Here is an 18265-nt window from a genome sequence, read left to right as displayed (position 1 = left end):
ATAACAACAAATATAAATAGCCTAACATTTAAAATCGCGTCATATATAAACACTGAGGACACAATTAGAACCACCATGGTCGAAATCTCCCCATAAAGTAAGCACACAGTGGTTTGACTTGAACAACAATGACGGAAAATCAAATGCCTTGAAAAAGAAAGAGATTGGCCCCCATCACGATATTAATGTCAAACATGATAAAACATTATTAGCTAATAGTTTCTACAGTGCAGCGGCTAGGGGACTCTCCTCATGAATGAGAGGATCGTAGTTTGAGTCACTCTGTAGTCTCTGTAGTAACGGTATGCTGCGAAATTGTAATGTGAGAGGATAATTTGCACTTATTGGTGAATGCAACTGAATTACGAAGAAAAATTTCTGTAACTTAGCATCATTTGATTAGAAAGATCTTCACATTTGTGTAAATTCCTATCGCCAGATACTTGATTTATGTTTACAATAATTGTTTACTGTTTACAATCTGTAAGCAGTATTGTCCACAATCTGTTCGTCGTCGACAATCATTGTACGAGGGCAAAGATTAGTATAATCAACTTCACCATGCAATTCGTAGAACCAAAGTAAAAAATTTACATCTTCTCATTGAAAAATTTTCAAGACTTTTTTGACTTGCCATTTTCATCTGAGCTTGTTGATTACCTCCCAAGTCGCATATGATTTCTGGGTTTGAATCACGAATTTTGAGGAGATAATTTACACCTAGGTGTAAATGCAATTGAATTACGAAGAAAGATTTTTGTACCTTTGCATTTATGTAATTATTTGTTACGGGATAAAAATTCAAAACCTCAAATTTTCCAATTAAGGTTACTCATGTAAAATAAAATCACCCAAAATATGAACCTAAAAATTCAAGTAACCTACAGATCGAGTAAGACTCAAGCGTTCAATTTAAAAATAACGAAACAAATGTATCTTATTCAAACATACATTGTAAAAATCTTTCCCACAGAAAATGTAATAGCAATAAATAAATCCGCCTCTGCGTCACCAAAGCACGTAATAAATATTAGTCTGACCAAATCTTATATGACAGGCGACCAACAATGTAATTTAAATCTTAAGAGCTTGAATTCCCAAACTGTCAAGAGAAGGTAGAATTTATCATACAAAAAAATAGTCGCTAGAGATACTAAGTATTTTTGTGTAATCTAATTGCATTGTTCTGAAAACTAAGTTTAGAACTATGTATTTCAATGCAACTAAATTTTTTTGTCCTTTAACAAGTTTCACAGAGATAAATTATAAGTCTTCTGGAAACTAAGTGACATGTCGCTAGCAAAAAATTACAAAGTAAAACTTTGCTTTGTTGAGAACAATTCCAAAGTGAAGTCTTAAAGAAATAAAGCGTACCAAAATTCAAGTTGCCAATTGGTGTATCCCTGTCCAATAGAGATATAGGACATACACAGTCTGAACCAATAGGACCAGTGTAATATACTTCTTAGCAACGCCTGAATGTAACCTCTGGCGAAATCGGAGAGGATAGATAGTTAGAACTTAGCAATTTTGCGCCAGTAGAGAACCAGTCTATTATGAGTCTATGAGGAGTCCGTTTTCAGTCTATTATCAGTCTATGAGGAGTCTATTTTGAGGCTAAAATGAACCTATAGCGAGTCTAGAATCAGCCTTTAGCCAGTTTACAGTGAACCTTTGAAAACAGTTTTAATACAAGGGACCTATCTATTGCATTGTATATGCCCCAGTCTATAACATTGTCTTAGTGTCTATGACTGTGAAGTGTTATACCTGTACTATTAATATACCTGAGACAACTCTGTACCGCTAATGTGAGTAACAAATAAATACATTACTTTCTTAATTTTATCTCTTTATGTTAGTACTTCTCAAGATAATTAGTCCATGTGGCTCCGACCACTCCCTAAGGAATCTGAATCTTTTCAATCTGATTTCGACTCAGTATGGCCATTAATATATGCTCCCCATTTGAACCGCTGATTTAGTTCCCCGCTACACGAAGCTCCCTCGCAAAGTATGGTATGATACTCGAGTAGCACCAACTAAAGAATGAATTGAAACCCCCCCCCCCTTTAGACGAATAATTGAAAACCCCCATAGAAGTGGTGCAGCCTTTTTAAAGGACCAAAACACAAGGACAAAATTTTCTACTTAAAAAAGATTATTGAGAAATACTACGCATAGAGAAAGTGCAATATTTGGTTAGGCCTAAGTCCCCTTAAGATAGTAAAAAAAAGTACACTCCCTAAGAAAAAAAATATATAGAATCCCCTGACAAGATAATAGAAATTAGGGAGTGTCAAATTTAAGTTATATAAAAAACCAGTGCCGAAATATGTCACTAGACCCAAACAAACAACTGCTAAAACAAAAACTTATCATCAAAACAGTGGAAATTTCAAAATCCCTTCCCTCATATAACGGAGACTCAGACGTAAATGAATTTAGTATCCAAATAATTGTACGACAAGCTTTTTAGCTTACCGCTATGTGGATTAATAAATAAATAAACCAATTTGAAGAAGTAACTCAAACGGACTTAAAATCATTAGTAGGCAAGTTATTAATGAAACTAAAAGGGCAAGCTTTGAAATTCTTAAAACAAATAGAGAACACCATAGGGGAAAATAACAATCTTCCAATAAACTCAATAGAAAAATTGTTAAAAGTGTTCCGAGAAAGATTTGTTAAAACCAGTTCAACACACAAATTACAGCACGGAATTGTATGTTTCGACGAAACCCAAAATGTTTGGGAATACCTACACAAAGTAATGGTACAAATAGAGGCTAAATATGGGAAAGAATATGGTCTTTTATATGATAAGATTGTACTAATTGCTTTCTTGCAAGGATTGAGCCCCAAACTGTACCGAATGTTAATATAGAAAAATATTCAAACATTAGAGCTGGTAGTTCAGGAAGCAGAGAGAATGATTAAAATTGACTCGATTGTGGCAAATAATAATAAATCAAGGATAAATAATGTCGGAGAATTAACTCCGGGACGATCACGAGGAATTTCACCCGCATTCTTTTCGAGAAGTAATTCACCCAAACCGAACCAAAATAGATCTTCAACCCCTACCAGGCAAAGAATGGTACGTTTCGTACCCACGAAAACGGGAAACTACGCAAATAAGCTCCCAATTATATGCTATGCATGTAATAAACAAGGGCATAGTGCCAAGGAATGCCATGCTAGAAACAATTACACACCAGCGACCCCCAATTTTAATAACCGTTTGTTCGGGAGAACAAACTTAATTGCCAGTGGGTCAGAAAGCTAAAGAAGTAACCCCTCACGCCTCCCATCGTTCCACAACCCCTACCTTTTAGGATTGGAATACGCCAATCCTTCTCCCAACAGACAAAATAATTATCGGTTCCCAAACCCAAATGCGCGACAAAATATTTACCAATTTAATTCACGGACAGTGTATCCTTCTAGATTTAGTAAGAATACAAATGATGACAGAAAATATTTTTCCCGACGGGAAGAAACTTTTCATCAATACAAAATGAACAAATACCGTGAGTCGTTGGCACAAGACATTCCAACCCACGTAGTAATACGTTGCAACCAAGACAATCAAATGTCAATTAACTTACTAGGGAAGTTCCCACCGAGCCCCAATGTCAAACACCAACCTATCAAATAAACGCACAGGGAAACGAATCAGGCCCCCAAGGAAATTAACCGGGACCCTGGAGGCCAGTATTTTTTATAGGTCCCTTCCAGTAGTTTTACCTTCTTTAATTGAAAATAATGATATATTACCTATATTAAATGATTTTGGTGTTGCAAGTATTAATTGCAAAGCGCTAATAGATTCCGGTGCATCGGTTAACATAATGAACTTGAATGCGTTTAATAGATTACCAGTATATATTAAGCGACGAAAAAAGTTGAATATACCCAGTTTAACTAGCGTCATAGGGCATAGACTGGAAGCAAAAGGCTCCATACGCCTAGACGTGACAAAAGACAATAGAGTCTTTCCTACCAACTTAATAATATGCAAGAATTTCCCATATGAGGCTATAATCGGGGATAATTTTTTAAAATCTAATAAACTGTTATTAGATATAGCGAACCACAGACTTGTATATCCATCCTATCCTATTCTCTGATGCGTGGAGAAAGGGGAAGCAACAGTGAATAGAATAAAGTCTTTTGTGCCCTGTTTCTCGTCTTGTAGGAGAAACTCAAGCAGCGAATGGATTGAGTCAGTTAAAGCAAAGATAGGGAAAATGCCAGAGTATAGGCAAACAGAAATAAAGAAAATAGCAGAATTATGGAACGAGATAATAAATCTCAAGACTGTCTCCTTGCAGGCAACCCCACAAGCGGAAGATTTGACGCAACCAAGCGCCAATCTTAACTTAATAGAAAATGACTCAGAAGAAAAATATTATGGATTCGCGGTGCGTAAAACAAAGATCCCCCAAAAAACGATTCAAAAAGTTCAAATCTTTCAAATGGTCATCCCCGTAAACGAAAATTCCGAAATTTGGTTTGCATCCCCGTGTGGAGAAATCCCCGAAAATCTATTTTGTGAAGAACAGATCATTTTGTATGAAAAAGGAGAAGGTTTTATTTAGTTGACTAATACACATGAAAATGATACGATTACATTAAAAAAGGGAACATACTTCGTTGAAATACAAGTGATTTATGAGCACGAGTTGAACAAGTGGAAAAACTAAAAAAAAAGCTTAGTTAATAGCTTTGATTTCAGTAATCCAAGGAATAGGTACCCACTAACGAGATCCCAATTCTTGAAAAAATTCAAATTAGATCATATCCAAGATACGGAATTAAGAGAAACATTATGCAAATTGCTCTGGGATTTTAGACAGATATTTTCCACATGTGAAGAAGACATTGGATTGATACCGTTCTATGAGCATTCTGTCCAAACTACAGGGTTGCCTTTAGCTATACAACCCTATCACATCCAACATCCCTACAAATATTGGTTAAAAAATAAAATCCGTGAATTAGAAAGAAACGATATTATACGCCCAAGTATAAGCCCGTATTTGGCCCCTGTTATACTAGTGCCAGAAAAAGAACAAGGACCTTAGGCTTGTAGTAGACTATAGAGCTTTGAATAGGCAGGTAGTTAGCGACAAGTTTCCCCTGCCCCGAATTGACAAAATCTTAGACTCAATCACAACCAAAAACAAAATTTTTACATCCCTTGACCTCACTCCGAGTTATCATCAAGTTAAGATAGCAGATAACGATGTTCATAAAACTGCATTTTCTACGGTAGAGTGTGGCTCTTATGAATATTTAAGAGTACCCTTCGGACTTAAAACTAGTTCAAGTGCACTATGTAGACCTCTGTTACATTTATTACGAGGTGTAGAGAATATCATTCATTTTGTGGATGATGTATCTGTGTAGGAAACAGCCCAGAGGATCATTTAGCCACTTTAACCAAAGTTTTTGAAAAATTCCGAGAAGGCAATTTGAAGTGTAGACCTGAAAAAGTAAATTTACTTCAATTCGAAATAAAATTCTTAGGAATGATAGTGACCCAAGGCCAAATGTCACCTGATCCCGAGAAAATGAAATGTGTAGAAAATCTTAAACCCCCGAAAACTATAAAACAATTGCGAACAATTCTTGGTTTAACCAGTTATTTTAGAAAATTTATACATAACTACGCACAAATTGCAAAACCCCTAACGGATCTAAGTAAAGGGATTCCCCAAAATATTACCTGGTCACAGGAAGCTCAAACTTCCTTAGACACTCACAAGAAAGCACTTACTTCTGAGCCAGTATTGTCGCTACCAGACTTTGAAGAAGAACAATTTGTAGTCACCACCGACGCCTTAGTTTTGGGCATCGGTGCAATCCTTTTCCAATTAATCCCCGCAGAAAACTACCCCTACCCACTGCAGAAACCCCTCCGTATATAGAGAAAGTCATACGCTATCCAAGTAGAACTCTATCGAAAGGCAAAAGCAATTATTCTGAAACGCAATTAGAGCTACTATCAATAATTTACCATTTAGACAAATTTAGACATTATTTATTAGGCAAATTTAAATTGCGTTCGGACCATAAAAGCTTACAGTACCGAAGCACATTCAAAAATCCAACTGGAATCTTAGCTAGATGGATAATGAAAATCTAAGATCTGAATTACGAATTTGAACATTTGACCGGTAAACGAAATGCCCCCTGTTATTACTTGAGTAGATACCCCGAAAATAACTCCTTAGATAACGAAAACAAAGAAATAAATGCCATTAACGCCAGTAAACGAAAACAAAAGAAGAATAAACCGAGAATCTAAATAGAAGAAAACGAAATTAATCATAGCCCCTTATCGCTGGCTAACATTAAAAAAAATCAAATTAAGGATGAAATATGTTCGACTCTCATTAATTATTTCGTGAATCTTGATAACTTACCCGATAAGTTCAAAGCCCTAAAAGGGAAATTGATAACTTTTATTATGATTTATACGAATAAATCCTTTGCAGGATAGTAACAGGCGATACAAATAGAAACCAAACCTCAATAATACCTGTAGTACCCCAAAACCTGATAATACCTGCCTTTGAATATTTTCATTCAGACATAGGTGGACACCTGGGAATCACGAAAACCTATCATAGATTAAAACAATATTTCTTTTTTCCTTCAGTATTAACCAAACTCAAAGACTTTATAAACAATTGCGAATCATGTAATTTCAGAAAGAATCCCCAAACTTATCCCCATCCCCCAATGGGAAGAGTGCTGATAGCGAGGCTTCCTTTCGACATTGTTTCATTTGATTTATATGGAACCAGTGGAGGATTACCTGTTTCCAACAGAGGCCATACATGCCTTCTATCAGTTATAGATTACTTTTCCGATTTCACTTTTGCCAAAGCATTGAAAAATCATGGTGCATACGCTACGAGTAAAGCATTACCAAAAATATTTTTAAAATTTGGCGTCCCTAACAATGTTATTAGCGATAATGGAAGTAATTCTGTATCTAAAGTAACAAAAGATTTAATGAGTTTCCTTAACATAGAAAAATTAATGACCTCCCCCTACCATCCCCAAGCTTATGGGAAAATTGAAAACTGGCACAAAATGTTTTCTAATGTCTTGAATATTTATACAAAAGACAACTGAAACGATTGGGATCAATATCTACCTTACTTAACCAATGTAATTAATACTGCCTATTCAGAAACAACTAAAGAAAATCAATTTTTCTTTTATTCGGACGCGATTTTACAATATCCTATCAGGAATTTATAGAATCCAGACTGTATTACAATAATACAGAGGATTACAAACAAGATTTTATAAATAGGATGAGGAAAACCTATAAGATAGTTAGACAAGAATTGGAAAAAATTCAAAATAAACCAAGAGTTGAGAAACGAATTCAAAGTCAAAGGAAACATAAATTTTAAAGCAGGAGATTGTGTACACCTAAGGAATGAGGCTAAGGTGGAAGGCAAAAAACTTTCCAATAAATATTCGGGACCTTACAGAATAATAAAAAAATACGACAATGATTTTACCTTTAAAATGATAAACCCTGACAACGGAAGAACATATAAGGCACATGTTAACTGAATAAAAACAGCCAAGCACGCGGACAGATGGGCACCGAAACCATCATCTACCGATTCGTCAAACGCGGAAAATGAATTTCGAAAATCAAGGCTAGCCAAGTTAAAAACTTTCGATTTCTAACATGACTATTTCGAAAATATTAGCGACGAGGAAAACCTTGAAGAATTTTTTACCATGAAAAATTTAGTCATCCCCAAAAGAAAATCTTAAATACCAGCAGCAATAAGAACCCCAAAATATCCAAAAAGTTCATCATCAGAAAGCTCAGAAGAGTTAGACTATTATGCTGTCCCCAAAAACCTAATTTTTTCCCGACAGAATTTCTACCCCTTGTCCCCCCAAAAGATTTCCAGATGATATGGTATAACCAGCAACCTCGATAGAGAGCCCTTTGTCATTACAGGATGAATTAAATAGAGCTATGGAAACCCCAGGTGTAAAAATAAAGAAAACTCCACCCAGGGGAACGAGCAAATGTAAAAATCTGAGTGAAACTATGGACATCATCAATTATCCTATAAAAACGAGGCAAAGTATCTTTCCTTGGACCCAGGAACATCCTGAAGATGAAAATTTAGGACAATACCATCACATAACGGTATCAAAAGTTAAGCCCAAGGAATCTTACTCCTGGAAACAGACCATGTTAGAAAAAAACCCCACCTCCCGGAGGATATGGCATTCAAACAATGGAGACACTCTCCACAAACAATTAACTCCTCCCAAAGTTCCCAAGAATCATTTAACTCCCTCGAAAAGGGAATTCAGCACGAGAAAAGGAAAAATAAACCCTCTACTTCCAGAGGAGACGAAATATATGAAGCAAGGGCAGGTGATACTCCTTAATCACAAAGGACTACCCCGGAAAGCCCCAATAATTAATTCTCAGGGACTAGTTTTACTGAATTCAACGATGAATAAGCTCCTGACGAACCCAAAGATGCACAAAAATTAAAACCGGCTTCGGCCGCGGCACAAGCGAAAGTGGCTAAATTAAAAGGTAAATAATTCCTATTGAAACAGTACAAGAAATATGACCTAATCTCTATGGGAAAGTCAAAAAAGAATAAAATGCAAGAAAGTTAACAGGAAGTTACCACAAAGTCTGGCAGAGTAAGTAAAAAACCAGATAAATGGAAATACGTCAAGAGATCAAGTACCCCAAAAACTCATAAAATAATATTAAGACGAAATGAGCAGCTTAAAAAAAAAGAAAACAAAACTTTAAGACAAAGGTGTATGAATAAAACACTTCAACGAAAGCTACCCGTATAAGGTCGAAGGAAGTTAATAGTTAATTTTTCTAGATAACTGAATCTCGGTTTGATAGAAAAACCTGAGGATAGAAGTAGAACAAGAATTGTTCAACCCCTCCTCAAAAAATATACCTAGTGCCACCTCGTTACGGACAGAACGACTATGGACCAGCTATTTCAGATATGGTCGAACCTCCTAGACGCTTCGGCAAAATTGATCACAGAAAGATTAAAAATCGAGAATATGATAGAAGCCATACTTAAATCTCTTAGTGAAGTTAAGGCCTTCCAAGAAAATATGAACAAAAAAATAAATGATATCTTAGTGACTAAACAAATGGATAAGTTAATCGAGGCCGAGTTTATGGAAGTTAAGGAGCAGACCGACAAGATCCATAATGAAATGGAATCAATAAGTGACGCCACGCTTGTTAAGGGATATAATTATCCCGATAAGGTCCTATAATTACAAGTATTATATAATAATATGCAAGAAATTGGTGAAAAAGCGCAAGATTATAGAAACAGTGCTGTTCTATCTAAAACAATAGCGGTACAAGAAGCTCTGGCACCCGAACGAGCAAAGCTCCTAGACTTACAACATAAATACGACCACTTAAAAGCACAGAAAGAAATAATTAAACTACAACAGGACAGCTTAGAGAAACAACTGAAGGAAAACCAAGCCGAAATTAACAGAGAATAGCAAAAGCAAAGATAATTCTGCTCAAACTTAGAGAAAATGGTGGCAACCTATTTTACAGTTGAAATTGACCTACCCATCAACCCCCAATAGGAAAATATTCTTGCTAACAATTACAACAAAGGGCCATCACAACCCTTGTCCCAAACCAAGCCCGGCATCACCATATAAAACCTTAAATGGATTCTATTCAATAAAACCCTCCAACGGACAATAACGTAACTATCGGGACCCAATACCCGAACGCCCAAATAAATGATACAACTGGCCAGGACTCCTTAGAGGTCCCTTCACCACAAAGAACGCCCAAAACACATCCGTTACCAGACGATACAGAAAACTAAGAAAATATAAATCATGGCTATTAATTAAACTCAAAAAGGAGGTAAAAATTCTTTTCTCGTTAAAATGCAAAAAAAGAAATATTTTTTAAAAGTTTAAAATAGGAGAGTGTGTAAGCAAGGATATATTGATAGCCTAATACCCCGTGCACGCACACGTTAAACTAGAGGACCTATATTTCTACTGAGCAGAATATAGTATTTCCTGAATTTTGGAGGAAATAATATATTATAAATTCAGCCATAGAAGAGAAAGTGTAGTTGAAAGCCGTCCTAGCTTTGCCTGTCCCGGGTAGCCCCCGGAGTAGGTAAACATGAGGATCACTAGGGATCACTTGGCATATGATTGAATTTAGTGCATGAGGATCACTTCCATGTGCTGAGTTCAATTGTGTGCCAATGCACAACCCCAAACCACAATAATTCTCAACATACTTTTGATCTTAACGGAGCATTCAAATGAGAATCTGAGGAAACTTTCGGTGTTTCGAGCCTCGAAACGCTTGATTTTTTTGTATTTTGAGGTTTGAAACACTGAGGCTTCCTTTAGGATCGATCCTACCTCTTCTGAAATTAATTTTATCTGATAACTTATCCGAATATAAGTCGTATTCAGTATTTTTATTATTACGACATTAGAATTCTTGACAAACAGCAAAAACAATTGGTCAAACGTAAAATCTTATTTTAGTATTATCTTGTTATTATCATTAATATTATGATAATAGCCGCTCAAAAGACACGCAACGTTTAATTTCCTAAATAATAAATAACCGTTTCTAATAGTAAAGCTAAAAAAAACTTTAACCCAAATAGCAACAAGAAACATTCTTTCAAAAAATATATTAAAGTAGTCCGAATCTAATAACATCAAAAGATGACCGGAAGCAGCCAAGCTAATTTGCTGTAAAATTTATAAAATACTAGACAACCTAAAATACATATTCAGCAAAAATGCACGAGTCGTTATTGCAATGACTACAACCAAGGTTTTTAAGTATTAGAATACACATTTGTTAATTAGCGGTAATCACATAATCAAGCATTTATATAAGGGTAGTAATGATGTGAGGCATGATTTGTTAGCATGCAATAACATAATAATTAACCAAGTCATAAATATAAAGTTATCTTTCAATTTATATAACAGAAGCATGTTTGACTAATCTTTTTAATTTGTCCATATAAGCCTACTAAAAGAAAAAAATCTGTTACCAAATATTTGAACCAATATATGAACTCAAAAATTTGGCAAAAATTTACCAATTAAAAATAATTATAAGAAAAATTATATCTTTTCCTTGGTGACATAAAAGGATATTTAATCCGTGTATAAGAATTGTGATGATGAGGAGATTAAATTATCAAAAAAAACATCCTTTATCAGCGAAATAAAAAGATTCTTCTGAGGTTTGGAATAAATTCAGTTATTTAAAGAACCCCTTCAAATCACTAAAATGAGATCAAGCAGATTCTCCTTTCGCAATTTTTTTTACTAAAGTAATACCACTTCTCTTAACGTTATGAATTATTTATGCAGTTCAAGTGCCCCTTGTAATATGTTAGTTTGAGATAATAACTTTACGTCCATAACCTTCAATCGCGTTCGAGAAACAAACATTTTTTTGGCAAATTAGTCGGATCACCCACCCATTTTTTCCCAAAAAAATACTTTCCCCTTTTCATTTTTGCAATATTAGCAATTAGATTAATTGACCTGCGTACTATAGTATATTCTGAACTATTTTAATATCATTATTAATCAATAATCTATTCACCTAAAATCAAAGATAACATGAACCATCAACTTTCTAGGCTAAAATGTCCACTAAATAATGATCATAAAAATCCAAAGCTATTTCACATATCTCAAGTAAATTAGTACGTTTACCTAGCAAAAAAACCCTTTTTGATGACTGACCCTTGGATTCTAGCAATCAATTGTAGGTAGTCATCCCAAAATACTCAATCCAAAAAATACATAAAATAGTATACTATTGAGTTTAGAAACCTGAACGAAGAAAAATAATCACCAGAGAATTGAACCAAAAAAAAAACAACAAAACAAATCAATACCCCGAACGTAAAAATAAACCAAAATTGTAGAATTTAAAATACTAATTATGGCACGTAAATTTCAATCTATGGAAATGCGATATAATCCTTAATAGTTCCATAAATACAAACAAAATCTCAAGGGCAGTATAATACCTAAGATATAAAAATAAGCCCCAAAAATGCGCAAAACACGGGAAAACCTGAAAACAAAAGTTTTATGGCCTTAGACTATTGAATCCTTCGGTTTGTTGTATTTCTTGTGTGGTATAATCCAAAGTTAGTTCACCTAAGACAGAACTAAAGCAAAGAAAAAAGGACAAATACTGATTAATTTTTCGATTTGTGATGTCCCTCTATATATAAAGTATTTTTGCAATCAAAAATTGTTGTAACATAGATTAAATTTGTAACCAACGCTTAGCTAACTAAAACATTAGTTTTTTCATCGTTAGAAAAAAAAAGCGGAACCCATAAAGACGATAGGCAGAGGGCATAACAATCGTCAAAAACCCTAACAATATCAGCAATAAATTCAACCTAAATTATCTTAAAACGAATCGAAGCGCACTAAAATGAACCACGCAATTAAAGAATAAGAAAGCTAACCTGTAGAAATAAGAATAACAAAATAAAAACTTCTCCTAGGCCAGACGAATTCTTAACTTTAAATAGGGTTGGCAACGTAATTCAAAAATATTCACAAACCTCTGAGTCAAATACGAGACTGGTCTCGAATAAAACTATTCGTTTACAATCCAGCAATCAGTTGTATATCATATGTATATATATATAAAACAAGCAGATTACTAGGATAGCTTTCCAAAAGGGTAAAAGCATAAAACCAATTATTGAAATCCTAAAATATCGTAACTCGCAGATTAAGAAATTAGGCATAATATTTAGAGAAAGGGGCAATGTGTACAGCTAGACTAATGTCTCTTTGACAATAGCAGATATTATTCTGCTTCAGAAAACTGAAAATTAATAATAGGCCTTGAAAAAAAATGTCTGCTAAATATTAATGCATAAATCAAAACCCTTTCGTCAACGGGAACTTTTGAAACTAAATCCGTGCTATAGTTGTCACGACTGTAAGAATAATGTTGTGGTTTTAGCCAAATCCTCAAGGAATTGCGTAAAAATAACGCGTAATTAAATTCTATGAGTTCTTGCAAAAGACGCAAATCCCGCAACATGTCGTCCATACAAGTAGGTCAAAACTTGACGAATATAGGCCCATCAATGTACAGACTAGCAACCAAGAGTAGTATATTGGCTTGGAAAATACGTGCTGCTATACACGTTTGCTAGGGAGTCCGAAGTCCCTGAGCCCTGAGGTCAAGGTCACTGGAGAAAACAAAGAAATGTTTTTGTCAACAAGGACCTAGGGAAAAACCCTTGTTACATAACATGTTTACATGAACAATTTTGGGAAAACCTAATTAGTTTCTCAACAAGGGAAAACCTAGTTACTTAACTGATTTGTCAACAGGATTTGAGAAAAAACCCCATAGCCTTGGAAAATACTTTATATAAAGTGGGAAAGAGTTCACTTTGAATAGTGTAGGTTAAATGAATTAAGTGAATAAAATGTCTGTGAAAATGAAATGTTGCGGTTCTGAAAAAGAGGTGAGTAATGCTTTATTTTTTTGCATTATATTAATTAATATGGTCGGAGAGATAACTTTTATCACAAATTTGTTTTATGTTATTATTATTTAGTTATTATAATGAATAGGTATAGACTTTAGGATTACAAAATATGTCCCATGATAAATTAATCCATCCCCTTCCTTTTTTAAATATGGTAATTTAGAATGTTGCTATTTACAAGTTTCAATGACCTAAAAAGTCAAATTTCAGCCTACCCTAACAATGGCTATATGATGCTCAAAGACGTTTACCAGTCACCAGCGACTTTCTTTATCTAAGCTAGTCATAATGTTATTAAATTCAGATTCACTATCATCTTATTTAGAGGGATAAGAGACCAGTAACCATTTATTGATTGAGAGGAAGGCAAAGTTGTGATTATACATAAAATAAAACATGATCATACTAGTATTATTATCTACATTTAATTTACTGAAAGTTAAATAGCTACTCAAATTCCGGGAGCGCTAAACATTTGTTGAATGAGAGGGATGTAGGGGGGGGGGTGATCGTATAGAAATAATATATAATTATAGTAATTCCATTATCTATCTACAACTACTTACTTATCCTATGAGCGGGTTATCCCAAAAAATATCCCTGAATGAGATGCAAATCAATTTTTATATTCCTTGTTAAACGAAGATTCATTTTTTTTATATAGTTTCACTTTTTATAACATAGTTCATTTAGACTTAGTCACATGTTTTTCCTTCAATAGACAGAATAGAATGTTCAAACAAGGTCAATTTGGCAAAGCAAACCTCTTACGAAATACACTCTGGGCTAGGTTGCTAATCCAGCCCGAGCCGTTAATTAATAGCATGATGGAAACATGAACAGAATTTGACTTTGTCAATCTTATTTATTTAGATATACAAATAGAAGGTTTTACAAAAAATAGGATTCAATTCCACTTTCTAAGATCAAAATGAGAGAAAGATTGAGATGGTTAGGGTACGTTCTTCAGACGAAGAATGTCAGATTACCAATGCATTCTGTCGCCTGTCATTTGTCTTTGTGACTATGAAAGTGGCTTTCTTAGATCTTAAATTTAGCAAACTTCTCGAGTGTGTACTGGATAATATGCAAGTACTGTCTAAGGCACTGAAGGTCTTTTTTTAAGTAACTGGATATACCCTATTTTATGCATTAACAATGTATTACGAGACATCTAAAATGTATTTTGAGCAATTCTGCAAAACAAATTGTTGAGAAATACCGGGAAAAAACGAAAAACAGGTTGCCCCAGATGGAATAGGAAGATTCATAAGGAGATATTTAAAAGAAAGGGAACTTTATGGGAGGGGGTAAAGGGTTAGGCTTTAAATAGATCGGGATGGAGGAGAAGCGTACATGAATGAATCTTAAAATGAACAAAGCTTTAATTAAATATGTGAATCAAGATTGAAAAAAAATTCATTATTTATTATAAAAAAGAATTTTACTTTGTCAATCTTATTTATTTGGATATCCAAATAGAAGGTTTTACAAAAAATTGGATTCAATTCCACTTTCTAAGATCAAAATGAGAGAAAGATTGAGATGGCTAGGATACATTCTTCAGACGAAGAATATTAAATTACCAATGCATTCTGTCGCCCGTCATTTGTCTTTGTGACTATGAAACTGGCTTTTTTAGATCTTAAATTTAGCAAACTTCTCGAATGATTACTGGATAATACGGAAGTACCGTCTATGGCACTGAAGGTTTTTTTTAAGTAATTGGATATACCCAATTTTATTCTGCAAAACAAATTGTTGAGAAATACCGGGAAAAAAATAAAAACAGGTTGTTCCCAGATGGAATGAGTACCCCAGATGGAATGGGAAGATTCATAAGGACATATTTAAAAGAAAGGGGAATTTTATGGGAGGGAGTAAAGGGTTAGGCTTTAAATAGAGTGGTATGGAGGAGAAGCGTACATGAATGAATCTTAAAACGAACAAAGCTTTAATTAAATAGGTGAATCAAGATTGAAAAAAAATCATTATATATTATAAAAAAGATTATTCCTTTGTCAATCTTATTTATTTAGATATCCAAATAGAAGGTTTTACAAAAAATTGGATTCAGTTCCAATTTCTAGGGCAATAATGAGAGAAAGGTTGAGATGGCTAGGATACGTTCTTCAGAAGAAGAATGTCAAATTACCAATGCATTCTGTCGCCCGTCATTTGTCTTTGTGACTATGAAACTGGCTTTCTTAGATCTTAAATTTAGCAAACTTCTCGAGTGTGTACTGGATAATACGGAAGTACCGTCTACGGTACTGAAGGTTTTTTAAGTAACAGGATATACCCTATTTTATGCATAAATTATGTATTACCAGACATCCAAAATGTAATTTAAGCAATTCTGCAAAACAAATTATTGAGAAATACCGGGAAAAACGAAAAAAAGGTTGTCCCCAGATGGAATGGGAACCCCAGATGGAATAGGAAGATTCATAAGGAAATTTTAGAAAAAAAGGGGAATTTTATGGGAGGGGGTTAAGGGTGAGGGTTTAAATACAATGGAATGGAGGAGAAGCGTACATGAATTAAATTTAAAACGAACAAAGCTTTAATTAAATATGTGAATCAGGATTGAAAAAAAATTCACTATTTAAATTTTATTTATTATAAAAAAGAATTTTACTTTGTCAAGCTTGTTTATTTATATATCCAAATAGAAGGTTTTACAAAAATAGGATTCAATTCCAATTTCTAAGATCATAATGGGAGAAAGGTTGAGATGTCTAGGGTACGTTCTTCAGACGAAGAATGTTAGATTAACAATGAATTCGATCGCCCGTCATTTGTCTTTGTGACTATGAAACTGGCTTTCTTAGATCTTAAATTTAGCAAACATCTCGAGTGTGTACTGGATAATACGGAAGTACCGTCTACGGCACTGAAGGTTTTTTTTAAGTAACTGGATATACCCTATCTTATGCATGAATAATGTATTACCAGACATCCAAAATGTATTTTGAGCAATTCTGCAAAACATATTGTTGTGAAATACCAGGAAAAAACGAAAAAAAAGGTTGTCCCCAGGTGGAAGGAGGATATGGAGAGGTATCCATTAGGAATTCCAGAAAGAATATAATTAATTTAGATTCTAGTCGATGGATGGAATATTAGTGATTTGGAAACATTCGATTGATTTTTTTTTCCATGTTCAGTGATATTAACTATATACAATGTTCTATGTGACTTCGTTACATTAAAAATATTTCTATGCATTATGTTATTATGATTCTTTAATTTTAAGAGCTTTTTTCATGTTAATGAAACATTATTTTTTCTTCGTCAGTAACATTAATATATACTTTTTTTCGCTTTCTAGCTTTATACCATATGTCAGTTATTAGGTTGTGCTATTCTTTGACAGTGACATTTCCAGATCAATACTAGTTCATATTCCATGAATCATGAAGACACAGGACACTTAAGATCTAAGAAATAATCTAAAAACAAAGATTAAGAGGAAAAAAAAAGATTTGTTGTAAATATAAAATGAAAATTTGTCCCTTCTTCCGTAATATTCTGAAAATAAAAATTATAGCATTCAAATTTTATTTATTATGAGAAAAAAAGAATTTTACTTTTTCAATTTTATCCATTTAAATATAACTAAACCTTTATGATATTAAATGTGTTCAGTAGCTTGTAACAATTAGATGATTTTCCTTGTTCTGTAAAATATTACCTTCAGATCCATAGTGATATAATAATTTTAGTCTATTTTGGCACTACAAGCGAGAGCGGTCTTAACAAATAACAATCTGAAAAAGATCCGTGAAATACGATTCCATCTATGTTTTTAGTCTGTTGGAAAAAAAAGAGGGTGTGTCTATAACCAATCTGAAGTTTCTTTTCAGTATTTCAAACTCTCTTCTACTTTTTCAGAGTCAAATTTCTTCAAAGAAAATAAATTTACAAGACAATGATAACCTACTGGAAGACCTGAAAGCTGCCTGAGAAAATCTTAAAACAAACTTTCAACTCAAATGTCGTGAAGTAATTCAATTGAAAGAGGAACTTCATCACTTTCAACATAATCCAGAGATCACCAGAAGAAAAACTCCGGAAGAAACTCAAATTTCTTCAATCAGAGTTGAAACCCAACTTGCAACTGCTCTATCTGAAAATTCACTATTGAAAAAAGAAATTACTTAGTTAAAAATTGAAAACAGTACACTTGTAAGTGAAAATGAAAGACTTGACTCAAGAAAAATTTATTGGAAATCTCACTTAGCACAAGCACTATTATATATTACAATATATTTTTGTAATCAATGTTTATTCTTTCCCTTTAACAAAAGGTCTCTAGAAAATCCTCTCAATTTGAGTTTTATTTAACTATTTTTCATATTTTTGGAATAAGAAATGAAAATGATATGAGGATGTGTGATTTTTTGTGTTGTTGTTAAGTTAAACATGAAAAGAATTTTTTCAATGTTAGTTTCTTTGTAATCAGCAGCACATTAGTTAGTTTAAACTTAATGAATCGAAAAAAACACCTTTTCAAAGAGTGAGTACCCCCTTCACTAACCAAGATCAATCCCTAAAGTATTGATTTTATTTTTTAGTTCCCAGAAAAATATCAGTGAATGATGTTCGGAATTATTGACAGCGAATTTGTCAATATAGCCAAAGTT

The sequence above is a fragment of the Artemia sp. Qi Xiang Cuo genome, chromosome 11 (assembly GCF_049724085.1).
Source record: "Artemia sp. Qi Xiang Cuo chromosome 11, ASM4972408v1, whole genome shotgun sequence".
Classification (NCBI taxonomy): Eukaryota; Metazoa; Arthropoda; class Branchiopoda; order Anostraca; family Artemiidae; genus Artemia; species Artemia sp. Qi Xiang Cuo.
This window is presented reverse-complemented; position numbering follows the sequence as displayed.